The 27203-nt window shown below is 42.8% G+C and overlaps 1 protein-coding gene and 1 long non-coding RNA gene across 4 annotated transcripts in view; one reads left to right on the forward strand and one right to left on the reverse strand.

Moving 5' to 3' along the window:
- Positions 1–16360, reverse strand: part of TANC2 (tetratricopeptide repeat, ankyrin repeat and coiled-coil containing 2) — a 282832-nt gene extending 266472 nt beyond the window's left edge. For all 3 annotated transcript variants that reach the window (XM_068661136.1, XM_068661140.1, XM_068661133.1), the window contains exon 1: positions 16166–16360. The gene's annotated coding sequence lies outside the window, so the exon portion shown is untranslated. The remainder of the gene's footprint in view (positions 1–16165) is intronic.
- Positions 15003–27059, forward strand: LOC137844658 (uncharacterized). The gene is made up of 4 exons (XR_011089984.1): positions 15003–16212; positions 19488–19618; positions 21450–21551; positions 24077–27059. It is a non-coding gene; the product is annotated as an uncharacterized lncRNA (long non-coding RNA).
- Positions 27060–27203: the final 144 nt, after the last annotated feature.

Here is a 27203-nt window from a genome sequence, read left to right on the forward strand (position 1 = left end):
TCCTGCTCCAAAGAAGACTTCTAGAGCTCTCTGAGACCAACAGCCGTGTTTCTAGAAGGGAAAAGAGAAGCCTGTTTACACTAGGGGATGTTAACACCTAGAGAAAAGTGTCCCCAAGTGAGCAGTGGGGTTGAGTAACGCAAGCCTTACCAACATACAGGTTGTATCATCTGCATTATCTTGAAGATATATGGTGAGAAGACACAATAATTTACGAGGAGCTAACCATGCATTTTTTTCCTTAATCGAGCATTAAGTGCAAAGCCTGTGTGATATATGATGGATTAGGCAGTAATAATATGACCCTGCAATAAAAATGGAAATTCAGTGGGCAGTTTGTAAACTGTTTTTCTAAAAACCAACCTGTAAATATCTGCAGAGGAAGCAGCAACCTTGGAAAACAATGAGTCATAAATCTTTTTTTCTTTCCTTGACATACCGAGCACAAAAAGGAGCTAACATGGACAGTAGCTGCTAGCATGTTTGTCTTGCAATGATTTCTTCGTGTCTGAGAAGAGGAATCCTTTAACAAAACAGCAGATAAATATTTGTCCTGGTTTTTTGTTTGTTTGTTTTTGTTTTAAAGATGATGTACTCTCATTTCCAGTCACTTACTCCCTGGGTGTCCCAGCTTTTGATGTTGTGTGTCTCTTGTTCCAAGCTCATTAAATCAACATTTTGCCACGACGAGATTCCCACATAACCTGGAGCGTATTGGGATGACTCACAGGGGGATGACCACCACATAAAGAGAGCAGGGAATGTAAATACAATTTAGTCAAATGTGTATGTCTTACCAGGACAGCTTCTACCCCCGTAGCTCATACTGGGTAGCACGCTAACTTACAAGCAGATCAATTTAACCTAATGGCCTAATTTACATAGTAAATTAGGGACAGATTTTTAACAGTGCTCACCACCTGGCAAATCTGTGACGCTCACGAATATTTTCGAATAAACTTGTAGAGCCCTGATTTTACCAGATGTTTGGCGTACTTTCCAAAACCTGGTTCTTATTATTCAATGGGAATGCGGGCAGAGGAATGGCAGAGCACGCCGCCGCTGCAGGTGTTGCATAGAAATACAAGGCCCCACTCTACCTGAAGCAGCATTAAGCTCCTTGCATAATCAGAGCTAAAGCACTACGGTAAATAAAGAACTGACCTATTTCCCCCAGGATGCCTTTTCATGCCCTTACTCCAGCTTTGTTTCTTCACACACCTGCAGAAAGGTGAGCGGGAAAGGGAATTAAGCGTTAAAATCCTTGTTCTGTGAAGGAGAGCTGACAGCAGCCGAAGAGCCTGATGTACAAGAGCAACCCTGAGCTGTACCTTCGTGTTCCAAGAGCGTGGCCGTTGCCATCCCATCAGCAGCACGCAGGGAAGGAAGAGCCACGCAGGCAGGTGCACATCTAGGTGCAGATTCTCTGCTGCAGATCCCAGCTGCCGTCTCCACCCCTCGTCTGTCCGCACAGCAGGCGCTGCTTCTGGCCAGGTACGGCCCCTGTTTACGCCTCACCCAGCTGCTGCGGGTGTTTACCAAAGAGATGAAATTAATCTCTCCTCTCCCTCTTATCTGGAGTCTTATATTCCTTTCCCAGACTGTAAATAATATATGATATTTCGGCTTGAAGTGCGATATACGTGCAATTATTGTTTTCTCACAAACAATTATTTTTTTCCGTCTGATCTACCTCAAATACTACAGGCATTTTAAGGCATCATACCACGTTACAGTGGTGTTGAATTTTTAGCCTCACTGTGATCAAATATTTAAAATACAACCAATAAACTGAATGCTGACTTCAATCCACGGCTGCTCTCTCCTTTATAAGCTACAGACAAATTACACAGGCAGCATCCCTCCAGAAGCACAGAAGAGAACGGATTTTAAGTTGGATTGACAGCAATGGTCATTCACAGGCAGTAAGTATCCACTCATGTATTACACAGGCTGCGGATAAATGGAAAATTGTTACCTTCACAACTGTCAGTTCCTCACCTGACATTTACTACAAAAGATTAAAAAGAGCCAGTTTCAGCTGACAACACACCGGGTTGAAACGGGATGAAACAGAAAGGCTTCGGCTCCAGCCTGCCTCGCTGAAGGCTGGATACGTGCGCTTGATTAAGGCAAAGCTGGTCACTTGTTTTGAAGGGAATAAATTCTGTTCTCTCAAAACAACAAAGATAACTTTCACAATCTCTTCACTAAGTAGGCAGGATGTGAAATTGCTTCCCTTGACAATAAGGGTTCAGGGGGGTAGAACAGGTACAGCCCGACATAACAGCCAGATTTAAGTGAAGCTCACGGGGCACTGCTCAGCGTCGCCTCTTGGTAACACTGCCACGTGTGACTAATCACAGGCAACTTCGCGGGGAGGTAAAGTTTGTCATTTTTACAAGGATTGAGTAATGCTAAATATCACTGTGGGCTGGTGTGATTGTTATTTAAAAGAAAATTGATACAAGACATGAAGGGCCACGTTTACAGTTGGCGTAACAAGTTAGTGCTGCCCATTTCAAGACATTGGAGTGATGCTAAATTAAGCCACCTGGGAATCTGTCTCGCTGTATCCAGATTAATTCTTACGGATTGTCTAAAATAAAATAAAAAACAAACCAATAAAAATTGCAACCAAAACTGTTTGCCTCCATTTCTAGAAGTACAAGTACAAATTAATCCCAAGGTTTGGGGTATATGAAGACTGCAGTCAAGGCTAGGAGTGGGTTTGCCCTTGAAAACTGGAACCGATGCTTTAGCTTTAGGTTTAGGTTTAGTTTGCACACCTGTTTTCACCCCGGTTACAAGCACTGACCAGTGCCAGAGGAAGCAAACCAGAAGAGACGGCCACGATGCCAGATCCAGCAGCTCACAGACTACCTCTGACCTCCGTGACAAACACCCTGCAACCCAAATGGCAGCACACGCTGAACACCTCCCTGCTGAAATACATCACAGGAAGGTTACCAGAGATGAGCAGCTGCACGTTCTCTGCAACACCAAATACATCAAATAAACCCTCGCTGCTCATTTTCCCCATTTAGAGGATGGAAAGAATTGCCACCACAATAGGTCATTAGCTACTTTCTTGGAACCTCGCATGCTTAATAACCTCACCGAGAGGCTGCAATACAGACCCTTGTGGCTTTCAAGATCCTATGCACTCACTGGTTGCTTGCAAAAGAGGAGGAATGCATTATTCCATATGAAAGGAGTTGTAAGAAGCATGCAATCAGCCTTCCTGTGGCTGTTTAGGAGCTGACTCAAAACAAGACGCTGGCAGCTCGCAGCCACTGTGGATGACACGCCATGTGCTCGTCCTCCTCTCCAGCTGCCAGCGCTGAGAAGATCCACAAGATACACAGAAATCTGCAAAATTATTCAGAAGTGGTAAATCGAGGCGATTCTCCTGATGCCAGCTCAGCCCTGTTGTGCTGCTTTGAACCATGTTTCATGTCCCAGTCTGTGGGATCCCACCTCTGGTGGGCACGTTTCAGTGGGGTCCTGGGAGACCCCTGCTGTGACACCCGCCACCCATCACACTGCCCCTCGACAGGTCCCTGCTGAAACAAAATGGTGAAAGCTAACGTGAAACTCGCACCTAGGTCCTTCAGCTTCTGTAGGAGGGGTTGTGTGCTTCAGGTCAACCCTTGCAAAAACAGCTTCCCCTCCTTTTGAGCCGAGGTTCCTGGCAGTAGGGACCAGGCCTTTGTAAGGTGTTTGTTTATCAGCAGGGGGCCGACAGGCAACGCAGGTAGGATATGGCTGGAATATAAATATTTAACACAGCAACTTTACATTGTTATTTCATCGTAAGTCTTTTAATGATTTCCTAAGCTCTCCTAATTCGCATCCTCCTCCACAAGGCAGCTTATTATCAAAAGCCCTCTGAAGTGGAGGGAAGATAAAACCACAGAAGGAAGCGGCACCAGGGCAGGAATTGGAGGAAACTTTCACCACGCAATTCAACACCTGCATTTCGTGAGGCTTGTCCTCAAACGTGACGTCTGATCAGCTGCAGACCTGGGAAGCTAAGGATGCCTCTCTTTTCACACTGTGCAGATGGCATCACTTTAATTACCCTTCAGCATCAGACGTTGAATGGAACGTTCTGATTTTTTCCCAAATAAATGGACGGTTGTATCCTCCTTCCTCTGAGCGTTCCCACATCGAACGCTCAAGCGAGAGAAAGCAGAGTGGGGGAAAGCAGCCCCACAAACCAGGATGCAGACAGACTCCCTAGCGATTATTTTCACAGCAAAAAGACCAAAGTTGACGGAATGAGCATACGATCACGGGCACTATCCAAAAGCGGTGGCTGCATTTCCCAGCTCCCGGAGCACTGGCCGGGGTTGCTTGGTAACCCAGGCTGCCGGCTCCAGCTCGGCCATGCTCGGAAATCAGCCATAAAAGGAACTCCCTTGCTATTGCAGCGTTGCCAGGGCAACGTGCAGAAGTGATGGATCCCAAGTTAGAGGCACACCTTAAGCAAGAATATGTTTCCTCTCGTTTTAAATATTTTCCATCCCCTAAACACACGGAGGGTGCAACTGCAAATGGCTCCCAGCAAGGCTAATATTTGGTGGTGGTGGCGGCGTTCACATCGTTTGAGGCTTTGCACATGTAGCAAAGCAATTAGCAGGGAAAAAAGATGATACTGCAGCACTGAATTGCAAGCAGTTCCTCAGACACGAAGGTAAAACGTTCACAGACGTGTATGTACGCTCGCAGTGCATTAACAAGCAGAGAGGAGGGCGCTGCGTCTCGCGGCGCGACTGCAGCGAGGCCGTGGGAATGGGCAGCGGTGGGGCCGTGAGCTCAGGAAAGCCAGGTTTGGGCAGCGGTGCTGCAGGCTCACCCGTGCTGCTGCAGGCAGGTCGCAGGGTGGGATCTGTCCGACCTCAGGGGTCTGCCCTGTGAGTTGTCTGAGCACAGCGCTGCCACGGCTCCAGCCTGCAGAAGGACAGCCCACAGGGACCTGAGGTCAGAGCACAGCCTGGCTCTCCAAGAAGGGTTGCCTGACAGACAGATGGGGCACGTCCCAGCTTTGTGTGGTGTACTGGGAACTTGCTCTCCAGGACTATTGAGTGACCCAGGAGAGGTGGCTCAGATAGAGATGTCTGTGTTATTGACGCCCCTTTGGGTCCTGCAGATCCCAGTCCGTCCCACTGCATGCGGCAGTATCAGACTGCCTGACACAAAAGACTAAAAACCTGTCAAGTCCTAAAAAAAACTCTCAACGGGTACAAAGTTCACTGGTACCACGTAGAAAAGCAAGTTTGTTGACTCCTAGAAGCAATTTTGCCCCTTGAAGCCAAAGGGTTAGACATCAGCTTTAACCTGAGGCACTGCTCCTTCGCTTCCAGCAGCTGCTGCCCACCACCTCCTTTCGGCACGGCGATTACGCCGTGAGAGCAGACACATACCTTGACAGGGGACTTCACTTTTCAAAATCAATCAGTTCCAGCTTGTACCAATGTCAAGACCACATTCATCTCACTGGCGATGGCCAGGTCCTCAGGCAAACACCGTGTGGGGATGATGAGGGCAGACGCAGAGCTTCCCTTCCTGGTGCTGTGACATGCCAATGATGGGCAGCTGAGAAAGAGGGGGGCTTGCAGAAGCTGAGCTCTTTTTCTTCCTGAAAATGTCTAAAACGGCCTCACAAACCAAAATTATAAAATAATTATACTCTGCCTTGAGCTGAACACAAAAAGGTTATTCACTACAAAGCCCTAGCAACCATCTTACCCTTAAAGAAAAAGAAAGCAGACTGCCAAAGCAGTAATGAAATGACACACAACTGTTAATTTCACGTCTGTTTTTCAGAAGTCTGTAATAATAACCAGCAATTCCTTACAAAGCATCCATTCTTGTTCCCTAATTCCCACCTAGGGATATTAAAAGCCTTAACCATTCCCTAGCTGTATCTCTTCAGAAGATAACGTCCACTTTATTCCTTAAATATACCTAAAAAAAAAAAAAAAAAAAAAAAAAAAAGGAAAATAATCAACTTTATAAACGACCTACAGAAGTGTTCCACTGAGTCAAAAGGGATTAGCAGGACCAGTAATGACATCTGAACATACAGATGAATTTCTTTTGTGGCGGAACATGGCTTGAGTTTGATGGCCTCAGCACTGCTTCAGAGGTCACCTTGCAGAGTCAGAACCGTTCTGAGCAGAACAGAATGAGAACTGCACCAAACCAGACAAAGCCGTGCAGGTTGGTGCTGTAATTAGCTGAAGATATACAATTTCATCGTCACCATTTGCGTATCTTTTAAGACGACAAGTATTTATTACCAAGCAGATAGCGATCTGAAAATAAGAGCAAAGGCAGGCAGGATTAGGAATAGCTCCTCTAATTGTATTGCAACATTATGTTACCGCATAACGAAAAAGAATTCGGTTCCAGAAGCAGAGATGTCTGTGCAGCTCCTGTGATCAGCCACTTGGGAGAAAGAACTGCCTCATAACATTGATCCTGCTGACTGACTCAGGATTGACATTAACAGGTCTGCTAGTCTCATCCAGCTGCCAGCTGCTTTTATGTATGTAGGAATAAACTGGGGTACAAAGCTACTTGTGGCGTCAAAAAAAAAAAAAAAAAGTGTGTTCACATATGGTACCTACTCGACAAAAACAGATGCAGGCACATAAACATCATGCAGCTCGAACAGCAAACGCTTCGGGACGCAGGCTCAGCGTGAATAAACGCAGCCCCACGTTCTCTGCATCCAGCACCCAGCCTGCTGCAGTTTCTGGGTACCAACGCTGGTTCCTGAGCACAAGACAAAGACAGAGAGCTGTGCCTTCAGCTCTGGAAGCCCCCACAGTGCTTGGTGGCTACGAAAGCTCAGCTCCTCTTTGGATTCCTGGGGTTTCCAGCACCGACTTCAGGCTTTTGCTTTTCGCAGGGTGTGTGCAAGGCATTTGTCAGCACGCTACGGAGCCTGGCTGTAGGGTGCAGCAAGTCAGGCTTGGAACTAGATGATCTTTGAGGCCCCTTCCAACCCAAGCCTCTCTCTGACTCTGTGAGCCAATGTTTTGCTTCTGGAATTATTCTGGTCAACCCACGCTGCTGGCCAAAATGTCAGCCATCACTCGTGGGTTCCAACCCCAGTGCCAACGGCAGGCTGTAAATCTCAAAATCTAACCCTCAGCGCAATCCCACAAACGCTTCCCATTCCTGTATGCTGTCTAATACGGAACTCGACAAGCATTATATTTTTATTTACATCTGAAAGAGCCGCAGTAAAAAAAAAACCTAGGCAGGCTGTGCATAAATACATGAAATTGCTCCTACTTCACTAATGAACTATTGTGCGTAATAAAATTGATCTCGTTCCACCCATGATATATCTGCTTTAATTTCTGAAGCAGGGAAATATAGACGTGCAATTTGTAGAAACGGAAGCCAAAAATCTAAGAGATTTGCTTTAAATCAATCAGGCAGTTGTTCCATTTATATAGCGCGCTTCAGAAAAATTATCCAGAGACACTTCACAATGCAAAAATAACTCAATAAAATCCCAGGAGGGCCACTGCTACTGACCATACCTTAAGACACTATCCATATGGCTAAGGTGTTCCTAAATCACCGTACACCTTTTCTAACCACGTTGACTTGATATCCCGGAGTTGAAACCCCAGTCACCCTAAGCAGGTATTTTGGGGGAGCTCATTCCCGTGGCGTTCTCCACTGGCCAAGCCCAGCCGTTGTGTGGGTCGGTGACGCACCTTCCTCGCGCAGCTCAGCGTGCTCTCGGGACAACAGAATTCACTCCCATGCTCCAGGCAGGTTTCTCGGTTATTTCTGCACTTGAGGAAGAGCTGGGAGTGGAAAGGAAGTTGGCTTTACGCCTTCTGTGCGTTGTGCGCACACTGGTTCAACACAGGGCTGCGTGTTCTTTACGTCATGTGGAAGACGGAGGAGCCTCAGCGCCGAGCCTCGCGTGAAGCTTTATGTAAAATACTTGCACAACAGACCCAAAAACAAAGCAGAGCTCCCGGAAACAAAGCAGAGCTCTGAAGCAGAGCCTCAGGAAACGCAGCTCTCTACTGACTTGTGCCAGCAAGCCCTGTACGTTTTCATTATTTATATAGAGCTTTAGATGAGCCGAGCAATGCGCACTAGGTGAAAACGTTCTGCACAGATAAGAGTCAGCTCCACAAATTTGCAGTCTAACGGCACCAAAGGAGCACACAAATCAATACAAAACGTACACAGGAGGACGCGTGGCATTCTGAGTTGGAAAGGGGTGAGAAATACCTTCAATTTTCAGAACCATTTTTAGGAAAACACAGGAGGCTTTGTGAAGTCAGCCTGGACAGCCATTCCGAGCACATGGAAGGGCTTGGAACAAAGGAAAAGGCACAAAGCGAGCACTGGGTGTGTGCATGGGGGGCGTGGAGGATCATGAACCGCATGGGACTTGGGCCACTGACAGAGGTGGTTGGGTGCTGAGCAGGGAGAGAGCACCCAACGCACCTCAGAGAGGTTGCAGCAGATCAAGAACCTGAGTGTGGTGACAAAAGCAGCACAAGAGGCATCGTGCCCAAGTGAAGCAAACCCTGGCACGGCTGGCAGATGCTTTGCATTTGGAATTACAGACATACCCAACAGTGACTCGGGAGTTTAAAGCCATGCTCTTAAATGGCACTTTGAAATAAAAGCAGTAGCACGGCCATTTGGGTTTATACAGCTAGTCATACAGGATTCACTTCCATTTTTTTGGGGGGGGGTTCTGTGTTTTGCCTCCTCTCTGCATTGCTTTCTTAAGGTGTTTGAATTATTTTTGAGCTAAAGCTTTAAAATTTAGCCTCGCCTGCCATACTCTTCACTCCTTAAGAACATCTCCCAAGCACTAAACCTAGACAGAGAAGATCCTTGTTGGATACAATGCAACAAGCAGATTTATTCTGCTCCAGGTTGTTCTCAGGTTATTTTTCCACGTCCTAAATGAAAGCTGGTGTGCCACACAGACAGCCTGCTTTAACGGAAGCCTCCTGTGCAAAAGCATGACTAATTTGGTATATTCACTAACCTGATGGTGTCCCTCCCCCAGAACGAGTGGGATACGCACACAGCTGATGGCCGTACCTCAAACGCTCTTCAAGGGGCACAGGATCCCCGTTACAGATTAAGGCCTTGGCTACAGCATTATCTTTGCTGCCTGAAGATGTTAACTCCTCTCAGCTCCACTCTGCATGAAAACCTTTGTTAAAGCCATCTTCCAACAGCTCATTTCTGTACTAGGCACGCAGAGGTCCTGGCCTTAAAGAAAATACAGCCCAGCAATTACAGGTCCCCAGAAGGACAAAGACACAGCAGAATCAAGGTTGCAGAGCACGCTGTGTGTACAGTACTTATGTTTATACAATAAGGTGTGTATTTAAGGGTGAAAAGCAGGATCTGCTGAGTCGTTTAACTCTCCAGTTCCTTGCTACTGTCACTGTGCTTGGGACACTGCAGTCCTAAAGGCTCCACTACATTTTTGTCTACTGATCCCATACTGTGAAGCTCTGTGCTGTACTGAGGGGACCAAAAAGGAGTGGTAATTTTTGGCATTGATACGGAAGGCCTTAAAAGGTGGACCAGGACCTCAGAAGTGCAGAATCCCATCTCTGAGGGGCGACAGCTCCCATCTTTGGGCTGACATTGAGCCCTACCTGCAGCGGGGACATTCTGCTTTCCACAAAACGCGAGAAACCATCAGTAAGGTGACAGGTGCCATCTTCCCTCTCTAAAAGAGGCTGCCTCTAAGCTCCTGTTGTTTCTCACAAGACATCTAACAAGAAGAAAGGAAGACAGGCTGGAGTCATTCCTCTCTCCCAGAGAAGTTTGCCAATCCCTGTTACAACACACATCCCATTGACTTACTGCTACTACATCCACTGCCTGGAAATAGAAGCAGTGAGGTGCAAAGCTACAGAAGGTGAGGAAAGTGAAGAACCAGCCCTCCTTTGTTTGACAGGGAGAGTTTCTCCCGAAATTTGTGTGGGAACAATGCTAGCAAGCTAGGAAGGGAATGGCAAAGGAGAGCTTGCTGCATGCCCTTCCCTTTCAGTTACCAGGCTGCCAACACTGCAGCCCGTGTGCCAGGTGGAATGCAAAACTCATTCAAGGAGGGGCAGTTCAGGGTTAGGATTAGGCAATTCAGAATTCCCCTTCCTCCTGCCAAACCTGGTGACCAGGAACAAGAGAAGTGACACCACAAGGAGCGACGGGGTACACAAAACCTTTTGGGTGCACAGCACTCCTCTTCTCAAACCGAGGACCGCGCTCTGTGTAAGCTGAAGGCTCTTCCTGCACTTTGCAGTTTTCTCACCGGATTGTTTTCATGTTACCTTTGGCTGTTTTAATTTTATCTTGTTAAACAGGTCTTTTCCTTCTTTGCTGGGAAGAATACTCCTTTTCTGGAAAATACACCCTATTTATGGGAAATTTCAACTAATGACCACCAAAAGAAGAGGAAGCATAGGAATGAAAATTGAGAGGCTCAATCACCTCAGCAGCACTGTTTTTTTTTCATGAGCAGAGGAAAACCAGACCTCTCTTATCCCCAGAGGACATTGTGTGCATATTTACACATATGGAAATATCTGCTGGTGTACCTATTAGGCTCATGCTTGTAAGAGCCTCCCTGCTTGTGAAAACATCGCATACGAAACGTTCAGCGAGCTTGAAAACATTTGGGGAATCACTTTCAGAAGCCTTTGAACATGCCACATAAAAATGCACTCCTTAACATAATATCTGCAGGGGCTTTAGCGTTCCTGTCTGACACTTGGAACCCTTCTGAAAACACCGGTGCCAGGGGAGGGGGGCTCCAAAAAAACATACTGCGCCGGAGTTGGAAGGATATAACGCGTCTTCCCCCTGCTAATGAAGTTATCGCAGAGCTTACAACTGACCAGAAGTAGAACATGACTGATTTAGCCAATGTCACCTACTGACACAACCACCGAGAGCCCTGCTTATTGTTTTTAAAGTATATTTTCTCCACGCACTGACTGATGCTCCATTAAAATTCTTGAGGCCATAGCAGAAAGAAATTCTGCCAAAAGCTGCCCATTAACAAGCAATTAATATACAAGCTTTAAAGCACAAGGTTGCTCATGCCATCCCACAGAAAATATTCTTTGCCTGCAATTTCTCACTGGAGACATTTTCTGACAGAACATTCTATCTCTGCCAGGGATTTCAAAGAAGTAGACCATAATTCTCGAGAAGAATAAAGGCTATACTTGCTCACTCTCCAAATACTTGGATTGATTAAACTTTAATCTTAAAGGCTGTTTTCTGGCCCAGTTAACAACTGATGTAGTAACAGAAATGACACCATTAGCTGTAGAGCATCTGCCAGTAATCAGAGCAGGGTAACAAGGCCATTCAAATATACATCCTGAATATGTAATTCATAACTTACGGCCTTAGAAAAAAAAAGTTCACTTTGGTCTTGCACCATCAGCATCCTTAATTCCTTGATGGGGCCTTGCTGTACCCACCAGGCTCAAGTCCTGACCTATGCAGCCGTATTTCTTTGCATCAATGATTCTCATCACAGCAAACAGCATAGAGATGCAAACGGCCTTTGAAGAAATCCTGCTTCCCATCTGACCCCTATGAGGGCAAGTGAGGATGGAAGAAGTAGAGATGGTTCTGCATTTCAGTTTCCAGTTGTAATAGCTACTTACAGAGGGCTGACCATAGATACTTTTTTCTTTAACCAGAGGACAGACTGAAGGTCTGAGCTGGATTCCTCTTCCCATGTCGGGTTTACACAAATATGGGCCGTTGGGTGCTTGGGGCCAGCCCATCTTCACAAAATAGACATCAACCTGCACGGCAAATCCAAGAACAGAGGCTAAAACAGAAAACCCCATCAAAAGGGCCCAAATGCAACTTCACATTCCTCAGAGGACAAAGGATTGTTGTGGTTTTCAAGTAAAATATAGCTTATAATAAACAGCACCAAATTATGTGCTTTGCCTGGTAAAAAATAGTTTCAGACCGGAGGCAATTACTAGCCCATATCTAGGAGTCCGAGAATGCTGGAGTTCCTCCAGCTGCGTAACTCCGACCTGCCAGATGTCACCCATTTAAATTGAAACACATACATTTTTTGGCTGTAAATTACCAAAAAAAAAAAAAAAAAAAGAACACTCACTTCTTCGATCCTGCTATACTAGAGTTGTGTTATCAGACTAAGGCAAATGGCATTTAGCATGCTAAAGGGATACAGAGCTGGCAAATAAAGACTGTTTATGACGACTTCAGCTTCTCTGAGGGGCTCCTGCACACACACCTAGCCCGCTGTCCTGTTTATGGCCAGCAGCAAAAGCTACTGGCATCTGCAGAAAGCAGAGATCCTACAGCGTGCAGAAAGATTCTCCCCCTCATCTGCCACCCTCGCTTCTGGCAATACCCAGTTAGGTTTCCTGAGCTGAGTGGCACATTAAGACCATTGTATTATTCAGTAGTAACTGATGGAGCTATTGTTTATTAACTTGTAGCATCCCTTCTTCTACCTATACTTTTGTCCTCCTGACTACTTCCACATTTTAATTAGATGGCATTTCATTAATTTATTCATCAAAATGAACAAAAACTGTCGCAATAATGTAATTTAAGTGAATCAGTACTCGAGCTACTGAATTTTGAGATCTACATGAAATGTGTTTCTAAAGACTGCGCCTTGTATTCTGATTGTTCTTTCTTTGCTTTGTTTCTGACTTTTAAGCGTAGCACAGTGAAACCACCAAGATGCAGTTTTGTTTAGTCAGCAGAACAAAAAGTGTCTTACACCAAAGCGTTACTGTTCAATTTAGCATTCATTTTCATTGTTTCTGAAGTCAGTCTATTCTCACATTTATCTGTACTTCAGTTTCATGCAAGAGGATCCATCTTTAGAACACAACAAACGACTCACGATCCTCTAAGAATATAATCAATTCCCAGATGGTGGCGGGGGGAGGAACCAGATCTCCATGTGAAGGTCTAGCTCTTAACAGATTTCCCCCCTAGGCAGTCTGCAGGCCTGCAAAAAGCACGATATTCTGGTTTTCCCAAATACCACTGTTTTCAGCTTTGTTCAAGTTCCTGTCGTGGCCACACTGTAATTTTTTTTGGGGGGAAAAAAAAAAAAACACTACTCTGACTACTCAATTTCAGGAACCATCTGAACTCAAGTGTAACTCTTCAGTGAGCCAGGTGAGGTTTGTTGCTATTCTGAAAGATTTTATACTGCTTTGATAACTCTTTACAATCAAAGATTATAACTGTTTGTGAGGTGCTGCCGACTGTTTGTTTAGGACACCCTTGCAGACAAGGTCATGAGTCTCACAACCGTTATCCTGATATGACATGTTAAATACATGTCACTCCACAGGGGCCAATAAGGCTCAGACCTTCCCATTTTCATAGCCCTGAGCTGGATTTTGCAGTATTTATTCCTAAAATAAAACTGCATAAAACAAGAAACACAGGCTTTGAAAATCACTTGATACCACTCACTCAGGGGCATGCAGGAGAAATGTTGCCACACAAGAATTCTAAAACCATCTTAGGGAAGCTAAAGCTTCCTCGCAGGGCATATCCCTGATTACATGAACTGCAGGACAGCAATTTTATAATGGTATCTCTGACTTGTATGTGTTGTACACCAGAGATTCTTTTTATGATGCTAAACTATAATGAATCACACACATACCAAAAAAAAAGAAACGGAAAAAAAGATATAATGCAGAACACAGACTGACATGTAAATCCAGAGATTCATTGGTGGGATAAAGCAAGCTGAAGCAGCAACCTCAGGCATGTTGTTTACATAAAGAAAATGCAACTTTAAATCATATGGCTAACACCAGTTGGCTTTCATCTTCTGCTAGCTCTTTGCCTTTGTCATTTGCCCAGCACAACTGCTATATTAGCAAGAAAGTCAGCATTGAAAAAAATCATTCCTGAAACAATACAGACAGTAAGGGGAAGGTAAGGTCAAATGAAAAAAGAAAAAAAGCATCTGAAGATTCAATTTTAAAAAAGCCAAACATGCTGAATTAATGGTTAAATGGTCAGTTCGACATCCACGATGGATCTGAGTCTGTGATTGCTTAAACCATTACTAAAGCCAGTCTGATTTCAGTGGGAAAAAAAATAAATTTAAAAAAAAAAAAAGAGTGGGGCCCTGACTCAGTACCATAATATATTAAGATGTAGTTCATATGCACTCTGAGCAGATGTTGCTTCCAGATCCCTGCTGCTTGTGCACTATAGATTATGGGCCAGATTTACAACAGTATTTGGGGATTTAATCATATTACTACATGTCACATGGGATCTACAGAAATGCCGAACAAGGTTACACCCCTTATTTAGGTTATATTACAATAGCTGGTCGAGATCCTCGTGAGGTTCTGTCTTTAACTTCTTCAGGGCAATGACTGCTTTACTTTCATATGTTTCACATGCAGCACAGGCACCAAAACCAGAATAAGGATCCCATTAAGTGAAAGAAATAGCCACGGCTATGCTGACACAATTAAGGTATTTCTGTTACTCTGAAACATGATACTCTTGGGCAATATTCACTGTCTTTCTAATTAATAGTTTCCAACATTTTGAAGTTTTTTTTTTCCTGTTTGCAATAAGAGACTGCATGAACAGTAAGAAAATCATTAGAATAATCCTCGCAGCCTGACCTCAACAAACAAGGAAATTCCAAATTAAGAGATACCACTGAGCTCTGGAAACCTGACAATATTAAGAACAGTGAGGGTGAACTAAGGGCAAAGTAAAGGCTTTAAATATAATTCTTCTTTGCTAGTGTCTGTTTTGTCCATTTACTCTTTTTGTCCTTGTTAGTAGGACAGAAACACAAATTGTTGGAATGTGCCAGGCAGAGTCCCAGAGCAATCTCTGGTGAATATGCTGTAACACGTATAGAAACACTGGAGAAGTTGTGTTGCTGTCACTAGAGTTTAAGCATATCAAAATATTAATAAAATTCCTTTCTAGATTGCAAAATAATAACATGCACCTGACTTTGGGAACATGTGTAGTTCCATCCGTGCTTGCATGTCACAAGCTTGATGCTGCATTGAACATTTGCTTTCCTCTGGAAGATGAACAAGACGAAAAGCAAACAAACAAAAGTTATGCCTGGGTTAGAATTAAAAACACAGTGGCTGTGTGGTTAATTTGCAGGAAGCATTCTTCAGGAACAAAAACACCCAACACGTGATGCCTGAAACGCGAACAGCAGTCGCACCTGATGCTTTTTGCTCAGGTGTAGATGTGTCTAACATCCTCAGGGAAGCTCATCACAGGAATATCCCATGACATGACCATACTCCTGTATTGAATCAGCACTAAAATGGGCTCTGACACCAAGGACACACCGCTTCCCACCCCTCACACACCCCTTGGGGCCACAGCAGGCCCAAGCCCCTCAGGGCAGCTCAGAGTAAGGTGATGGCCCAGGGACCGACCCTTGGCTCCTCCCCAGGGATGGAGAAAAGGGTTGGGAACACCCCAAAACAGACCCTGGCACCACGGGGAGAGCCACCCTGCCATCTCCTTAGGGCCTGGCAATGCCGGGGGGGGGGGAAGAAGGGACACCCCCCCCCCCCCCCCCGCTCAGTGCCTGACAGGAGAGGGACCGCCATCTCCACAGAGCCTGCAAACACCGTGGGAGGGCCGGGACCCGAAGAAGGGACTTTCCCCTTCGCTCAGCGCCTGAGGGGAGAGGCGCTGCCATCTCCTCAGCGCCGGGAAACGCCACGACCGCTGGGCTTTGGGACTAGAGGGGGAACATAAACCCTACAGGAGCCTTCCCCCAGCCCTGGGGCCTGATGGAAAGGACAGACTGGGAGGGAAAAAAACAGGAGGGGAGAGCCCGGGGCTGCCCGTGCTGAGGCGCGGGCATGGCGCCTCCATCCCCCGCTCTCCTCAGGGACGGCGCCGCCCCGAGCGGCCGGCGAGGCGGGGAAGGAGCCAGGGCCGGGGGGGGGGGAGATGGGGCAGCGGCCCCGGCTACCGCGGCAACAGGCGGCCACCGCCGGACCAGGGCCGCTCCCCTCAGCGGGGTGGGCGGCCAAAGGGCGACCCCCGCAGCGCTCCTCGCTCCTACCCAGCCACCCGCACCCCCCTCACTCACCCCCGGGCGCGTTTCTCCCCGGGAAATGGCCTCCACAGCTCGCCCAGGTAACTCCTCCCGCGGCTCCCCGGCGCTGGGAGAGCCCCAGTGGCAGGAGACGAGCGCCTCCTTCTCCTCCTTCTTCTCCTCCTTCTTCTTCACCTTCTCCTCCTCCTCCGTGGTTGCCTCAGGTGCTCCCCGAGCCCCCCCGCCAGCCCCAGGCAGGTAGAGCTGCTGTAGGGTGGGGAGCCCCCCCTGCTAGGAACTGCCACCGATCTCTGGCTGTTGTAACAGCTGGCTGTGATTAAACAGGGTAATTAACGCCGAGGAACCTCTGCGGGAAGTTGGCAGCAGGACAGGTGATGGTTGGCGCAGCCCCGTTGGAGTTGGCCGTACCCAAAGCTGAGGTGAACAAAAGTTGCTTTGTTCCCTCATGCGGATATTACATGACAATATGTTTTCCTCATATCATCACAGTTAAACACTTCGGTCCTACAGAAAAGTCACCTCACAGGTTATAAAACAATCATCCAGGGGTGCTGATAATATCCCTTAGGGAGAATACCCCAATGAGCCCAGCTTGGAAACCATGCCTTGTGCTCCTGGGAAGAATAAAGCCTCCCTACAATAATCTGCCTGAAGAAAAATAACCGGGTAATCAGTTTGACCTTAATCATACAAAGTGGGAAGATTAGCCAGACATCAAAAAAGATGAGTTGGCCTGCCACTTCTTGTGCTCTATCATCCCATCCTGCGCCACCCCTTCATTTTTAGCCACTCTTCGGTGCTTAAGAAGAAGGGAAATCGTCCTAGGAACACATGTTAAAGGGTGAGGCCAGCATAAATCTTGCTCAGCTCCATAGCTGAACAGATGATGCTCTGAAACAAGAGATTTGAATTGTGTTAATACAAAGCTGCAAGTGTTACGAGCCTATTGATTGCAGCTGCTGGCAATGTCATTGTCCTTATGACATCCATGAATTAAAGGACAAGCAGGAAAACTAATAGATTCACATGATTTGAGATCACAAAGGGCTTCAAAAATCATCCAGTCCAATCAATCTCCTTGCATTCACAGACCACACGATTTAGCCCAGAAGCTGGACAAAACAGTGCCTTTTAAGCAGATAACTAATTGTGAATATTTCAGGTGATTGGCAAGTTCACCATTTGGTACGCTGTTCCACTGCCCAGTTCTCCTCAGCACTGGGGTAATCGTGTGATTGTGGTCGTTCGAAAACTCGCCTGCCAACTCTGCAAGGCAGTAGATCTTGTTCTGCTTTTGTCAGTACAGTTGCAAAGCCATTCACTATCAGGTGCTTTTTAAAGGTGTGTGTAGATACACACAGTGATCAAGTCACCTCTTAACCTTCTTTTCAATTAAGCTAAGTAAGATAAGCTCCTTAAGCCTTACATCAGTAATGCTTGTTTTCCAGGATCTGGATCATTTCTGTGGCCCTCCTTTGAACTTTATTATTTCCACATCCTTCCTTAAGAAAAGGGATGAAAACCAGATACGTTGTGCTCTCGCCTTTTGTCCTCACCAACTCACTGCAAAAGAGAAGGGGGAAACTAATTGATACTCATTTTTAGTGTTTTTGTGCTTATTTTTTGAGGTAGAAGCATATTACAGAGAGGATTTTAATTTCTTTCAGTACAGCACTCTTCATTCTCTGCTTGACATGCAGTGGGCATAGTGGAAACACGTATTCCAGTAGTTCACAGTCATTTGAGGGAGAGAAAATGACCCATACAATCTGCATTCTCTTCTGTTTTATTTTCTGGTGTTGAGTAGTTTCATTTCTATCCCTCTGTACAGTACTGGTGCGCATATAAAATTGTGGGATTTATACTTGTAAGAAATAATACAATAGATAAATAAGGAAAAGTATAAATACAAAGTGTTATTTAAGTCCATAGGCAACTGACAGACCTAGCTTTTTTTTATTTTTTTGTTGTTGTTGTTGTTGGAAATACACAGTACTATGAGCATAATATTGTCTTTATAACCGTGACATTAAAATAGAGATTTTTATATTTTTTTTATGATGCTTGATGATTTCTGATCTTTAAAGATATACTTATGACATTCTTAGGACCTATTTTCAAACTTGTTTGAAGGCTTTAAACAGCTACTGAAAGCTTGCTTAATAAAAAGTGCTTTAATAAAAAATCTCAAATATTGAAGATTTATGCTAAATATTAAGAGTTGATATTATTAAAATACCACAAAAATATGATTATAGATTATTAAAACCTAACTAAAGACCTTAATCCCACAAAACACTTGTTTCTAATCCTGTAGTTTACAAATTAAAATCATGAAGTTATGCTTTAGTGTTTTGCAGGATGTGGCCTAAACACAGACAGTTCTCAAATTCCAGGCAGTCTTCAGCATCAGCTTAAAAAAAGAGAAAAAATGGAAAACCTTTGTGTTTTCTGAGCTCTACCCCCCTTTCGTTAACACCAGCATGCAGACTACAGCAGACTTTTAGTGATGCAACAGGACAGAGTTTGGCCCTTGGGGAATAACTTTAGCAGGTTGACTTACGCTATCTGATATGGAAAATAGACTCAAGCGTTGGTGTGTCACAGTTCTTAAAATACTAAGTCACTGAAAATGCCTACGTAAACAGTGTGTAGGGAAAGGATCATAGCTACTGGCTTCAGTCTCTTGCTCTTTCTTAAGTAACCATGGAGCCTCCAACGTCCTGTGTTCTCTTTCTTTTTTTCCTTCTTCACCTCTTCCCTCACTTTCTTCTTTGCAAATAAAGCCTACCTTCTGGTTTACAGGGGCTAGGTAATCCCATCACGGACTAGTACCTGCAATAAGGACAACTCTGAATTCATTTTTTGTTCTGACAAAGAAGTTGACGAATTGCAGAAATAAGTGTTATGTATTGCCAGCATAACCACTAAATGACACATTTACAATTAGACAGCATGATTTTCATTTCGTGGAAACAGGTCTTTCCATTTTTCTAATTCTAGAGCCATCGTTAATTTGTATTTAAATATCAGTCCTGCAGAAAATGCCAAATCTTCTGTTACTAAAGATGTAGGACATGATCAGCATCAGTGGAATTTTGCCCGTGCTATCTTCCCAACATGTTATGAAAAGCAAAGCATAAGGTCATTCTTCACATCTCACTTAATCATTGTTTTCATTTCCTGAGATTGCCAACAATCAATTTATGCCATACAGGGAGAGGTATTTTGTTTGTCTGCTACTGCTTAGCTGACACATTTTCGATGTTACATTGGCCTTTTACATGGGTGACGGTGCAGTTTATTGCTTGAGAACAGTGAAAATACAAATGTGCATTGTGCGTTTTTATGACAGAAATTTTGAAAGCAAAACTTGCACCGGTTGTGATGTTTGAGATATTCTCACAGACAGCATGTGATCGCTGCATACAGTGAAAGAGGAGGTGTTAGGACTAAATCATCACTTTCATGCAGTAGGAGCTGCAGGTATGTCATTAATGATCCAGTATCTATGTCCTTTATTTTTATTTTTTTAAATCACATTTTGCTCTCTCTCTGAAAATAAGTAACTTGATTTTCCAAAACAATCTCTCTCTGGCAATCTGTTGAGTTATTGGCAAATCTATATAAGATTTTTGGATATCAAATTTCTGACTATTATTCATCTCTAGTTTGCACTGGCTATAACAAGGTTCATTGCTTTCTTTGACAGATGCTAAGTAGTTAAGACATCAGAAGTAGTTCAGGATGGTAGCTAGCACATTTTTATCACCTTTCTCAATTCCTTTGATAATTTGTGATAAGAATTTCTGAAATACATTCTCAGAACATCTATTTCATATCTAAGAAACTTTGATTTTGACATCCCCTTAGATATCTTGGATTCTTTCAGAAAAATGTTGTCATGGTACTTTCTTAAAGACTGCCTTGTGCTCCACAGTCTATGAGCTTTGCTCTTAGCACTTCTGATTTATCTCCCTAATTCTCTGTGAATATAGCTCACATTATCTCCTCTGGTGCATGGAACACATCTATTTTTACAGGCCAGTTGGATCACCAGAAATTTGCATACCGCTCCTTGGATCATGCTGCTATATCTTCTCTCACATTACCTCTCCTTTGTTTCAGATTTAGTTGAAACCAAATGATGAACCTTCTGGATATGTACAGAAGCTAATATTTGCTCCCCAAAACATGTTGTTTGGGGGAGAAAATAAATCTGCAGCTGTGCAGAGAGCTTCTAAGCAGACAGAGATGGATTCTCTCTTTAACATGCGGCTCCAAATAGAGAGCCGGGTAGAGCAGCACTAAGGTTGATCAGATTTTTCAGTTAAAAAGACAGTGCTTTGGTATTAGCAACTTTAAAATCCCCCAATTAAATCAGGGATATTAAAACCAATTTTGTGACCTGTACAGGTGACGTCATGATATGAAACCACAGAGTTGCCAAACTATTTCTGTATGGTTCAAACAACCACATGGAAAATGTCTGGCAGTACCTTCTCTCTCCTCTTCCGCACTCTTCCCTATAGGCAGAAACATGGTTTGTTCTACATAGATTGAGTCATCCAGTTATTGTACTTACCTTGTAATGTCATCCTCAGACATGTTAAGACAAGATTTAGCTTTCAATAGTAGTTGGCACAGAACACATATTCCTTTTATGGTTAGAATTAAACCCAACTGCAGAAATTATTGTGTTGGCATAACAATATATTTTTAAAACAATCTTTATATCCAGTCCAGGATGACAAATACCAGGCTGTGTTTATCACTCTGAAGAGGAACAGTGTGAAAATGAGTAAAGAGAAAAAAAAAAAAAAAAACAAGTAGGATTATCCCATAAAGCAGGAACACAGTAGTCTAAGCAAGCGGACTTTATGGCTCTGTACTCATAGCTTGCTCCCTGTATTACCGTGGCGAGGCTGAAGACATCTGTTAGTGTACTAATCCTAGAATGTTTTATTATTTTAGTAAAAACTTGATGAATTACCATAGGGCCTAGAGATTGCTCAGGAAAGAACACTAATACTGTCCATAGTGTACTTTAAATTCTGACAATATCCCAACATTACTGAAGTTTCCTGTGATCAGATTCCTAGTTTCCTGTCTATGAAACTAATGCTCTGTTGAATCCCAATGCCACTAATTTCATATTAATGAATAGGCCAAACTTTTTTACAGTAGTAAGGAGTTTTGTAACTGTTGTTGGAATTGGTAAGTCAAAGCTTTAATTTGCCACCCATAGCAAAACAACATTACATTTTAGTAGAATCAACTCTAAGGAAAAAAGAAAACATATTTGCTTTGTGTACAGGTTTTGGTTACCTGGTGGAGATATGAAGCACAGCCTCAGAAATTCATCAGCAATGCACGATATTTGAGCGAGATGCCATACGGGACAGATTCAGAATCTCAGGTAGGCCAGAAAGCAGCATAGAAAAGCAAGAGATGACTGCAGCATGTGTTAAACGTTATTTCTACTTTTTCTTTGTATTGTCTGAGAGTAGTTCTAAAATTGCTATTTCTGAATTACATAACTTTTGTTTCATTAGTTTATATCATTAGTTAAAAAAAAAAAAAAAGTCATGCAGCAACATTTCCATCAGCATCTTTGTTCTGCATTTATTTTCTGCAGGGCTTAATAATATTTTAATATTTTAGCATACGTTTCAAATGTATCCTTAAGTCATGTCTACTTACTGCACTACCACAAGTGGAATTTCTACTCCTGGCTTTAGAATATTATTAACATTTCAGTAACACTTACAAGCCTTTATAAGGATTAGGCCCCAGTAGCCCACTTGCTGTTTAAATACAGTAAAAGACTGTGACTACTCCTAATTGCTTACTAAGCAACGATAGCTATTCAAGAGAGCATCTGGAGCCTCTTCTGCTTCATGCATCATCAGAATAATTCTCAGCTAAATTCTGAATGCTAGTCTTTATTACTGGTAATTATGTAAGAGGCAGAGAGATCACATAATGAATTTTAGAGCCAAGACGAAATTTGTAAAGATGGCAGTTATATCATCTGTTGATTTGCAGATTGGGCCAGTTTGATGTGGAGTCACTGCAAGTAAATTTAGAACTCTGCAAAGCTGTTCGTACAGTCACTCCATTGACTTGTTACAATTTAATAGATTTTTAAACTAACTAAAATGGGAAAACTAAAGCAATAAAGGAAACATCCAGAAAGACTGCTGGAATATGATATTGCTATACTGAAATAAATGTATCTGTTTGCAGCTGCTATCTTATTGTCAATAATTTAAAAGCCTAAAGGGGAGGAGGGGAAAACTGAGCAGCGTAGGAGCTTTTGTTAGAAACAGCACACTATACAATCTGTCTCCAGTCCATAAATTAAGATAGTTTCTTTGGCAGGCAAGTCTACTCACTTGAGCAGGTGTAAACTGTAATATTTATGGACAAGACTGCGAATCTATTACTTATATTTTTGAGATGGTGTACCTGTTACCACCAACTTCATTATGGTTGTTCACTCTACACAAACAATTGCTCATCTCTAAGGGACTTGCAATCTGAGTCTGATTGCACAATTTTTGGCAGAAAGTTTTGCAAGTAAATAAGGGTTGCAGGAATTAGCATTTCTTGAAGACTTTAGATCAAATTTAAGTGTTTCCATTAACTTCAGGAACACTTGGTTCTGATGAAGCTAGACTACTGACTAAATGCCACAAGGGCAAACTTTGTAGCATACATTAAAATAAAGACCCCCTGAGAAAAAAAGTTTTTTCTTTTATTCATTTCTTTTAGGATGCAGCTGCAAGTCCTCCTAGTCCAAAGGCTAAACAAATTATGCATCATACAAATATATGTCTTTCAGACCCAAACCATGAGAATTTACTTGCTTTCTAAGTCGAGCAGTATTTTAGCTTTATGACTATTGGTAGAAACAGTGTTTTTTAACTTCTAGAATACTTTTTCTAGCAATTGTATACTAAAATTTAACTCTGGTTGGATACTCACAGTAATAGAGAAAGTGTGGGTTTGTTTACTGTGCAAATGCTCAGTGTGCTCAGTGTCAAGCAGGGATGTATGGCACTGAATTTCCAGTCACGTGTTACAGGCTGGTCAAGTAGCTCTTGGGGGAAGTTTAACAGGACAGAAGCAGAAGATGTCTTTACACCTTTTACAGTTGGCAGAACAACGCTTCTGATTCTGGCACGTAACAGTTCGGTTTTATAGGCCACTCTGACAGCTTTATACACAGCAGAGTGTATATCAGCAAGGCACTGCTGCTTTTATCCCCCTTTATTCCAGTATGCCAAATTTGTGGAGGATAGAGGCTGCTGTATGATGCTGATATTAGCCAGGGATTCCTTTTTTCATAGGCATAAGCAGGTGAATCTAATGCTTGTGGCCATTCTACCTGCTCAAACTAATGATGACAGCATTAGAATAGGAAAATCAAAAAACAAGAAAAAAGAAAAACACAAACAGCTGCGCAATCAGACTGATCATCAAGACCACTCTGTAGTTGCACAGCAAGACCACTTGCATTGATAGCAGTACTTCTGCAGCATTTTGGTGTAAGAATAATTGGAAAACAAATAAAAGCATTTTTTATTGTCTAAGATGAGTTTTCCACACAAGTAAGGAAAGGAATAGAAAACTCCATGGAAAACATTAGCCCCCTCGTTTTACAGATTTTATCTTCAGGTTTAACAATGAGCATCCTTGAATGCAATAAATCACTGAAGTGTTTTTTTGTTTACATTTACCAAGATTACTGCATTACTAGGTCAGATAATTATTCCCATCAGTGGCGGGTTTAGTCATTCAGTGGATTAACTCTTTTATCATGTGATGTACCTCAAAGAATATGAATGTTGAACACTCAGACATGAGATCATCTCATCCAGGTGCATAACGTAGAAAAATCTCTCTCATTCCAGGAAACTAATGTGTTTTGCTCCTTAGGCAAGTCTGAAACTACAGAAACGGAACAGAGAACAAGCTGAAAGAAACAAAAACTCCACACAAGGGAAAAACAAAGCAAGGAAATCTGAAGTTCCATCCTTGCTACAGGTTGTTATGACACGCCATGGCCATCAAACATACCAGTCATCACACAGGTAACTATCTACATTGTGGTCATACAGAGCTGCCAATGCAAAAGATTCCATTTTACAGCACCTGCCTTAAAAATCCAAAAGAAAAAGAATAAAAAGCCACAAGAACTGAATTAAGAAAAGTTAGTTCAATTAACAACTACATTTTTCAGCTGTTCCTACACCCACTGCATCTTTCAGTTTCTTAGAGGGGTCAGATTCTTGTTCATGACAAAGCTGTACTGTGCTTCCACAGCAGAATGAAGAAGAAATAAAATTCATTTAACCCCCTTAATGCTCAGTAAAACAAGGAACTGTTGTACATTACATGATGCAAAAGTACTTGTGTAATGGCTTGTAGATTCACAGAAGTCCAAGGGACCACAGTAATTCAGCAGTCATGCAGAGCTCCCCAAATTATGTTATTCACTCAATAGTTGTTCACCGTCTTGCAGACCAGAACTGCGGTTCGTAATAGCAGCATCATGGGATGAGATCTCACTGATCATCAAAAGAAGTTTGGTTATGTTTTTGCTTGAACTTATTTTTAGTGTAAGACACCGATAACTCAGATATTCTACTGTTTGTGTGGTTTTAATGAATTTTCAGTCATCCATAGCCATCTGTTGGAACAACACTCATCGAAATTTAATTATTTTGAATATTCTACCCTATACAATTGCTCATCCATAATACAAAAGTTGGAATAAGACTGAACTGACATTAAGGAAAACACTATGGTCACACATGGACTGGTTCCTTTATAAAACTAGTTTAAAAAAAAAAAATTTAAAAAGTAAATCCAAAGTTCTTCAACAGTATAGCACACACCAAAAACTGTTCTTGAGTTTTCCAGGTGACAAAGACCAATAGTTATATCATACTAAGCTGTGTTAATATTTGCCTTTCTCTAAAGGAAAAGCAAGCTTTTTTTGTTTGAGTACAACTGAAAACAAGGAGGGGGCTGTTGAACTCAGAAGTGCATTAATGCAGGTTTTGTGCAAGTCTTCCCAGCCACCAGTTTATAACATTTCACAGTCTAGAAATTACAGAAAAATAGATTCCTTAAGGATTCAAAATAAGGTAGGGAAATTCTCTGGTCTCAGAAAAGTCTTCACCTTATAGAAAATCTAGGGAAATCTTATACCAGTGCTAGAAAATGCACAAAGGAGCCCAATGAGTAAAAGTTAATGCCATCTCAAAAATTGATGGCCATAAACGGGTTGAGTTGCCAACTGAATTGCTTCTCCCTCAGCCAAAACTTCCACTTGCTTAATCCACGTGTAGGAGGATCAGCTACAAGCTACCACATCTGATGACTGTATCTCACCAGGTACCCAATTTCCTAAGAACATCATAAGAACAGAGTCTGCTGCTGCAATTGTCGTGCTATTTCCCAGATAACTTTAATATGCTGAGATCAGGATATCTGTGCTTATTGCTGTTCATAGTCTGTTTTCCATTTGCTGTCATCTCCATAAGGATATTCTCAGAGTTAAAATGTATTAAACATGAAAATGTAGTGCTGCATCTCTCATCAGAGTATGATATTTCTCAAAACAGACATGGCTCATCACAAAGGTTAATCTGTTTTCCAAAACACCATTTGGTAGTTCCATTGAACTCTTGTCTTAATCCAAAATACCCCAAAAGTTCTGTGATACACTTTAAGCATTAGAAAAACAGTCAAAGCATATTAACACAGGGAGGTGGTTTTTTGAAGGTGTTTTTTTGTTGGTGGTGTTTTTTTTTTTGTTTGTTTGTTGGTTTGTTTTTTAATAAAGGAAATCAACATTTTATTTATTGATTTACCAGCTAGGAATCCAGAGAATAAAAGTCAAGAACTGCTAAATTTTCTAGTCAGGTTCCCAGGAGAGCAAAACTAGCCATGCCCAGCTGGAACTCAGGCACTGAGTACAGTTAGATTTCTCACTCATGCCTGAGCACTCTCAAGAGCTACAGACATTACATATTCCCCGTAGCCTACACGTCTGGGTAAAGGAGTTTCAAGGATGAAACTTCAATGAGGCAGAAAAAGTTGGAGGAAATCTTGGTTCCAGTCTGCTTCACTAAGAGCCGTTCTGAACTTAGATCCCTGTGATACTTTGCCAGTCCCCAACAGCAAGATCACAACTGCATGGACTTCCTCCTTACCAGTATTTGTTCACACTCATGCAAAATAAATGCTGTAGGTGGGAAAGCCTCAGGAACCTTCCCACTAGAGACAATAGTTTAGTAGCTATAGCATTCATATGGAGGGGAAACAAACCCAGTTCTCCTACAGCATAAGTGAACTTTCTAAATACTAGTAAAAAGATGGGATGTTGCTTCCATGCTTCCTGTGTTATAGGAGAAAATATGGATGCAGTCCCCAGAGAGAGTGTGAGTCACAGAGTTTCAGATATGGAAAAAAATCTGTCTTCTACAATGTGAAATTATGTCTATAGAGTAAACATTCTCTTATGTGGTTGGGTTTGTTCTCAAATCAGGTCATTACATTTAGGTCAGAGTCTTTCTCTAACATGCACAGTACTGGCAAATGCAGCGGATATTACTTTGACTTGGCTGCATTCAGGCTTTCCTATTCTACAAAGCAAAGTGATCTTCCATGAACTTGGCAAACATTAAAACATGCAATGGGTGACTGTTTTGGCTGTGTGCACACCTCTCCCATACACTTTTTCTTTTAAGTGACACTGCTTTTGCAATAGTTATATTCAGTTTTCGATGCATATTTCTGATAGTAATTTGAATATGCTGCTCAATTACCAACCTCACATCTATTCTGGTTGTTATACTGCCATCATCAGTGTACTACATGAACAAAATAATGAACAATTATTATTTGACTCTCTTTTTCCCCCATCATCTTTCCAGTGAGAAAATAACACACTGCATGCTTTGGTTTTACCTTCCCCCCCCCCTCAAAAAAAAAAAAATCTGTAGTACTACACATCCATAGTAGAGAAGACCAAGTCAAAAAAGTGCATTCAAGT

The sequence above is a fragment of the Anas acuta genome, chromosome 25 (assembly GCF_963932015.1).
Source record: "Anas acuta chromosome 25, bAnaAcu1.1, whole genome shotgun sequence".
In the NCBI taxonomy this organism is placed as follows: domain Eukaryota; kingdom Metazoa; phylum Chordata; class Aves; order Anseriformes; family Anatidae; genus Anas; species Anas acuta.